At 38.3% G+C, this 7,753-nt stretch overlaps 1 pseudogene; it reads left to right on the top strand.

Annotated features, from left to right (window-relative positions):
• Nucleotides 1-1,816: 1,816 nt before the first annotated feature.
• LOC103198397 lies at nucleotides 1,817-2,684 on the top strand (annotated as a pseudogene).
• The last annotated feature ends 5,069 nt before the right edge of the window (nucleotides 2,685-7,753 follow it).

Raw genomic sequence — 7,753 nt, 5'->3', positions numbered from 1 at the left:
GGCAAGCCTGACCACAGCCACTACCCCTCCTGAGGAGCAAGTGGCCCATGCTGAAGAGCACAAGATTGGCCATGCCAACCACTCCCTCCCAGAGCTTCTGGCTGCTTACACTTAGCCACACAAACCCAACAACATCCACTGTCCCCTCCTTGAGGCACAAGCATATCTCACTTGCATACTCAAGCCTGACCCACCGAATCTGTGCCTCCTTGCCCCAACCACCCAGCAACCACTGGTACACACAGATAAACTCAACCCAGAAATTGGTGAAAATACTCCATCAACTCATGTTCGAGTGACAGCCAGAGAGATACTTCACCTCCTCAGCATTGTCAGTCCCATCCTGACAGGCACGCTCTGGACCTCAACTAAACAAGCACCCACATACTGCTCACGTCCAACATCCACCCAACTGCAACATCATACATCTCATACACAAACAGTCCCTGCAGGCTTTCTGCACTTGCACCGAAACCCCTTGATACCTTACACCTACTGAGGCACTAATCTGCATATAAATAGGAGGCCTACCACATCCATTTGTGTAGCACTCCCTTACAGCAGATGTGGAGACAACCTTCTCTCACCTCTAGAGAATGCAATAACTGGTGGCATCAATTTGCAAGGAACCCATGGTCTACAAGGGCTGTGAAAGAACCCTGAGCACCCAACACTAGTCACCCAATATCAGATAAAGAACTTGCTCTTCTGCCTCCACTCAATCCAGTAAGAGCTTAACCACAGAGGACTCACATGTGGGTAAGACTCACTGTGAAGGTTAAGGTTGTGTGTCAACTTGGCTGGGACATGATTTGCAGTGGTTTGACGGTATTTAATTATGTATTTTGGCAGTTATGATGTAAGGATTTAATTATCCTCAATAATGTGATCTGGTTTGATTAGCCAATCAGTTGTAAGAGGAGTTTCCTCAGGAGCTGTGCTCTGCATCCAATATATCTGGATGTTCTGGGAAAGCTTGTGGACTTTTGATTTAGATCCTGCATCTGGCCTGTCATTTGTCCTCTAGTTCTTGGGACTTGAGCCGTGATCCTGCCATGTTGGCTAGAGATCTTGGGGATCTGCCAGCCTCCATAGCCTATGAGCCAAAAACTTTCCATCTTGCTTGTGATCTTGGGACTATATATATATATATATATATATATATATAATAAAGCTTTTAACGGTTAACCAGAAAGTTGGCAGTTCAAACCCACCAGCCACTCAAAAGCATTTGACTGCTAACCATAAGTTTGGTGGTTCAAACCCACCAGGCCCTCCACAGAAGGACGATGGGGCAATCTGCTTCCATAAAGATTTACCACCTCAGGAACCCAATGGGAGTCACTATGAGTCAAAATTGACTTGATGGCAGTGAGTTTGGTTTTAGTATATGTTGTTGTTTGCCTTCAAGTGAGACCCGACTCGTAGCGACCCCTCCTTGGGTTTCTGAGGCAGTATCACTACGGAAGTAGATTGCCCCACCTTTCTTCCAAAGAGTGGCTGGTGGGTTTGAACTGCCAGCCTTTTGGTTAGCAGTCAAGTGCCTTAGGCATTATGCTACCAGAGCTCCCTTTAGTATATGTGTGTGTGTGTGTGTCTAATTGGGTTCCCTAGGCTTTGAATCTTTATGGTAGCAGACTACCTCATCTTTCTTCTGCAGAGTGGCTGGTGGGTTCAAACCACTAAGTTTTTGGTTAGCTGCCAAATGTCTTAACCACTACACCACCAGAGTTCCTTGTGTGTGTATGTGTGTGTAGTGAGTGTTGTAGACTGGATTTTCTAGAGAAACAAAACCAGTGAAGTGTATATATAAAATATAACTACAGGAAAATATGGGGAGGGAGTCAAGCAAGAAAAATTCATCTTTGCCTTAACTTTGGTCTTCATCCAGTGTGTGATCAATGCCATATTTGCCAAGATCTTGATTCAGTTTTTTGACACTGCCAAGGTGGATTGTACTTGAAGCTGGCTCTATCCTGCCTGTTCTATCTCCTATCTGGGGGCCACAGTCTCCAGCAACTCAGCACTACTTTTTGTCAACTACCCAACTCAGGTCTTTGGTAAATCCTGCAAGCCAACTCCAGTCATGCTCCTTGGAGTGACTCTCTCTTGCAGAAGTACCCACTGGCCAAGTATTTGTGTGTGTTATTAACTGTGGCTAGAGTGGCCCTTTTCATGTATAAATCCAAGAAAGTAGCTGGGATAGAAGAATACACAATTGGCTATGGAGAGCTGCTCCTGCTCTTTTCTCTGACCTTGTCTCTGACTGACAGGCATTTCCCTGGACCACATGTGGGCTGATTACCAAAGAGGCTCCAACCACATGATGTTGAACATCCACCTCTGGTCAACATTGCTGCTGGAAGCCAGAATCCTGTTTACTGGGGAGCTCTGGGAGTTTTTGAGCTTTGCTAAGAGGTACCCTACCATAATCTATAACATCCTATTCTTTGGCCTGACCAGTGCCCTGGGTCAAAGCTTCATCTTCATAGCAGTTGTATGCTTTGCTTCCCTGACTTGCTCCATCACCACCATAACTCAAAAAGTTCTTCACCATTTTGGTCTCTGTGATCCTCTTTGCTAACACTATCAGCCCCATGCAGTGGGTGGGCACTGTGCTGGTGTTCCTCGGTCTCAGTCTTGATGCCAAATTTGGGAAAGAAGCCAAGAAGACTTCCCACTAGGAAGAAAAACATTACCTCCACTGCAAAAATATTCAGCTTATTATCTCAAAAGTGACATCTCTTGGGAAAGTAGATTCAATAGGGATAAGGAACTGAGTTCAAGTCTTTTTTTTTTTTTTTTAAGGAAATAAAAGTGAGCCCTGGTAAGATGGTGGAATAAGCAGAAAGACTGCACAGACCCTCTTCAACAAAGAAAAGGGGAACCAATTAACACAGAAACAGAAGATAATCCTGTCACCCTGAGCTTTGAAGGGAAGGATATAGAAGTGGACTAAACTCCAACTAGGTCACGATGTGTCAGAGACAACAGAGCATTACATTCCACACAAAAAAGCAAGATAAAGTGGTAGAAACAAAGGAGCAGGATACAGACCCAACACACATCCATGAGGAGGAAGAAGCATTGGAACTCCTTGATAAGGAATTCAAAATAATTACATGTAGATATCTTCAAAGGATTGAGAGACAGATCAAGGAAAACACTGATAAAATTAAGGAAAACACAGACAAAATGCTAGAATAATTTTGGAAGAAAATGAAAAATTAGAATTGATTCTAAATCTATATAGAAATTTAGAAGATTAATACTAAATTTTCAGAAATAGATAACACATTGAAAGGGTGAAGGAGTAGGATTGAATCAATTGAAGACAGAATTAATGAGATTGAAGAAAAATACCTGAAAACTTCTTTGGAAAGGGATCAATCAGAGAAAAGAACAAAACAAAAAGAAGAAAGCCTAAGGTTCATGTGAGATACCATCAACAGGAATAATCTACATGCCTTTTAATTCCAGAAGAGGAAGAGAAAAATAAAACCACTGAGAAAGTTGTTCAATATTTGTTGGAGGAGAACTGCCCTGAAAAATGAAGGATGAGAATATATTCATTCAACATGTCCAATGAACCCAAAATAGGACAGACCCCAAAAGAAAATCACCAAGACATATCATCATCAAACTCATTAAAACCAAAGACAAAGAAGGAATCCTGAAAGCAGCACAGGAAAAATAAAAAGTTACTTACAAAGGACAACCAGTAAGAATAAGCTCTAATTTCTCAGCAGAAACCATGCAAGTGAGAAGGCAATAAGATGGTATACATAAAACCCTGAGAGAAAGATTTTCTACCAAGAATTATATATCTGGCAACATTGTCCCTCAACTATGATGGTGAAATTAGGAGATTTCCAGATAAGCAGAAAGGGAATTTGTTCAAAGCAGACAAACCTTACAAGAGATACTAAAGTGAGTTCTTTGAACAGAGAACCAATAATAGCAAACAACAACCGATCATTAATACACAAGATGATATAATCCAGAAACCACAGCTATGGACATATTTAAAGTACAATAAGCTTACAAGATTATAAACAGGGAATCAGAGACATCAATTGGCAAATGAGGACATTTTCAAACCAAAAAGACAGAAAATACTGTGTAGTTACAGAAGTTCTAAATGGTGAGGAAGTCAAGGGAGTTGCTAGATAGAATGGACTGTTCTAATATTGGGGAGAAAATTATAAATCACAGGGTAACCTCAAAGAAAAATGATAAACCTTCACATCACAATAAAAAAAGAGGACAAGCACAAATATTTAGCAAATACTAAAACAATAGCAACAAAGGAAATGATAACACAATTCATAAACATAATGAGCTCAGCACAGAAAATTATATAGAACAAAGAAACCAGGGAAACCATGAAAAAACACATAACAAAATGACAGCAACCAATTTGTACTTTTGATAATTACACTGAATGTAAATGGATTAAATGCACTACTTAAGAGATGCAGAGATGCAGATTGAATAAGAAAACAAAACCCATCAATATGTGGTCTACAAGAGACACACCTTAGAGACAAAGAACAAATAAAAATAAAAGGTTGGAAAAAGATATATCAAGCAAATGGCAACCGTAAAAGAGCAGGAGTGGCAATACTAATTTCTGATCAAATTGACTTTAAGACAAAAACCATCATACAAGACAAGGAAGGACTTTATACAATGATTAAAGAATAAATTGAACAAGAAGATATAACTATAATAAATATCTATGGAGCAAATAAAAGAGCCCCAAATATGTAATCACATTTTAAAAGAATGGAAAAGTCAAATAGATGACTCCGCAGTCATAGTTTGAGATTTTAATACACTTTCAATGAAAGATAGAACAACTGGAAAAAAAAAAAAACTCAACAAAGATGCAGAAGAGCTAAACAATATAATCCACCAACTTGACCTTATTTACATCTACAGAGCACGTCACTCAACAACAGCACAATATACATTCTTTTCCAGTGTACCTGGAACATTCTCCATGACAGACCATATGTTAGGCCATAAAGCAAGCCTTAATAAATTAAAAATCATTGAAATACTGCAAAGCATCTTCCTAGATCACAATGTTATCAAATTAGAAATCAACAATAGGAAGGTCAATGGAAAAAGAGAAAACACATGGAAACTGAACAACATCCTCTGAAGAAAGACAGGTAAGAGAAGAAATAAAAAATGAAATAAAATAAGTCCTTGAATCAAGTGAGAATGAAAAAACAACATATCAAAATCAGCAAAAGCAGTTATCAGAGGCTAATTTATAGCAATTAGTGCAGACATCAAATAAAGAAGAAAGAGCCAACCTCAATACTTTAAACCAACATTTCCAACAATTAGAAAAAGAACAGCAAGAAGTCTACAGTCACCAGAAGGAAAGAAACAATAAAGATTCAAGCAGAAATCAATGAAAGAGAAAATAGAGAGGCAATAGAAAAAAATCAAAAGACCATATGCTGTTTTTTTGAAAAGATCAATAAAATTGACAAACCACTGGCAGATTTAACAAATAAAAAGAAGGAGAGAATACATATAACATGAATAAGAAATGAAATGGGCAACATCACAAAAGAACCAAATGAAATAAAATGATAATATCAGGATACTAAGAAGGTTGGGCATTCCTACTTCCGTAGTGATACTGCTTCGGAAACCCAAGGAGGGGTCGCTATGAGTCGGGGCCGACTCGATGGCAAATAACAACAACAACAAGAAGGACTGTATTCCAACAAATTTGAAAATCTGGAAGAAATGGACAGATTTCTAGAAACACTCCACTTACCTAAATTAACACTGACTGATGTGGAAAAGTTGAACAGATCCATGAAATGAAGAAATTGAACAGGTCATAAAAAGTTACCAACAAACAAAAGTCCTGGCCCAGATGCTTTCACTGGAGAATTATAACAAACATTCAGAGAGAACTGACACAAATCCTACTCAAACTGTTCCAAAACATAGAAAAGGATGGAACACTCCCTAACTCATTTGTCATAACTCTTTGTCTCTAAGGTATGTCTCTTATAGTTAGTCAAGCATAACCTTGATACCAAAACCAGGCAAAGACATCATCTAAAGGAAAACTAAAGACCAATATCCCTCATGAATATAGATGCAAATATCTTCAACAAAATCCTAGCCAATAGACTCCAACAACATATCAAGAGAATCATTCATTTATGACCAAGGGGGTTCATATCAAGTATGCAAGGATCATAAAACAATCAACATCATCCACCACATAAATAAAACAAAGGAGAAGAACTACATGATCATATCAATTTATGCCAAAAAGTCATTTGATAAAATCCAAAACTCATTCCTGATCAAAACTCTAAGCAAAATAGGAATAGAATGGACATTCCTCAACATAATAAAGGAAATCTATGCAAAATGAACAGACAACATTATTCTCAATAATGTTGAAACAATGACTGAAACAATTCCCCTTGTGAACAGGAACCAGACAAGGATGCCCTCTATCACTACTTCTATTCAACATTGTATCAAAAGTCCTAGCTAAGCCAATAAGGCAAGAAAGGGAAATCAAAGGCATCCAAATTGGTAAGGAAGATGTAAAACTATACCTATATGCTGATGATATGATCCTATATTTAGAAAACACAAAACACTGAGTAAAAAATCTACTGGAACTGATGGAGAGATTGAGCATCTTGGCAAGATAAAAGATCAACATCCAATAATCAGTTGGATTTCTCTACACCAGCAAAGAGATTGCTGAAAAAGAAATAAGGAAATCAATACTATTTACAATAGCTACCAAAAAAATAAAATGCTTGGGAATAAACCTTACCAGGGACACAAAAGTCCTATACAAATAAAACTATAAAAGACTACTTTTAGAAACTATAAGAGATCTACATAAATAGAAGAACACACCATGCTCCTGGATAGGAAGATTGAACACTGTGGAAATGTCAGTTCTACCCAAAGCAATCTATACATTCAATGCAATCCCAGTATAGATGCTATCAACATTCTTTAAGAATATCAAAAAAAACAATCACTAACTTTATATGGAAAGGAAAGATACCTTGGATAAGCAAAGTATTATTGGAGAAGAAGAACAATGTAGGGGTATCACACTCCTGGATCTTAAAACTTACTATACAGCCACAGTAGTCAAAATTGCCTTGTATTAGTACAATGACAGACACAGATCAATGGGATATAATTGAGAACCCAGAAATGGATCTATTGACTTTTTGTCAGCTGATCTTTTACAAAGAGCCAAAATCCATTAAATAGGGAAGAGATTGTCTGTGTAATAAGTGGTATTGGCAAAACTGGATATCCATTTTCAGAAAAATGAAATAAGATTTGTAACTCACACCATACACAAAAATTAACTCCAGATGGATCAAAGACTTAAATTTGAAACCTAAAACTATAAAGTTCCTCAAGGATAAACTAGGGGCAAATTTTGGGGCCCTAATATATGGGATCTAAAAATACTCACTGCTGTCGAGTCAGACCCGACTCATAGCAACCTCTCCTTGGGTGTCTGAGGTAGTATCACTACAGAAGGAGATTGCCCAACCTTCCTTCTGAGGAGTGGATGGTGGGTTTGAACCACCAGCCTTCTGGTTAGCAGTCAAATGACTTAGGCTCATAATGACTACTAACCAGAAGCCACTCCTTAGAAGGAAGGTTGGGCAATTTACTTTCGTAGTGATATTGCCTCAGAAATCCAAGGAGGGATTGTTATGAG

Source organism: Orycteropus afer, unplaced genomic scaffold, assembly GCF_000298275.1.
Source record: "Orycteropus afer afer isolate SDZICR_OR568_19922 unplaced genomic scaffold, OryAfe1.0 scaffold00093, whole genome shotgun sequence".
In the NCBI taxonomy this organism is placed as follows: domain Eukaryota; kingdom Metazoa; phylum Chordata; class Mammalia; order Tubulidentata; family Orycteropodidae; genus Orycteropus; species Orycteropus afer.
Note: the sequence above shows the minus strand (reverse complement) of the source record. Positions and strands in the feature narration are given on the sequence as shown.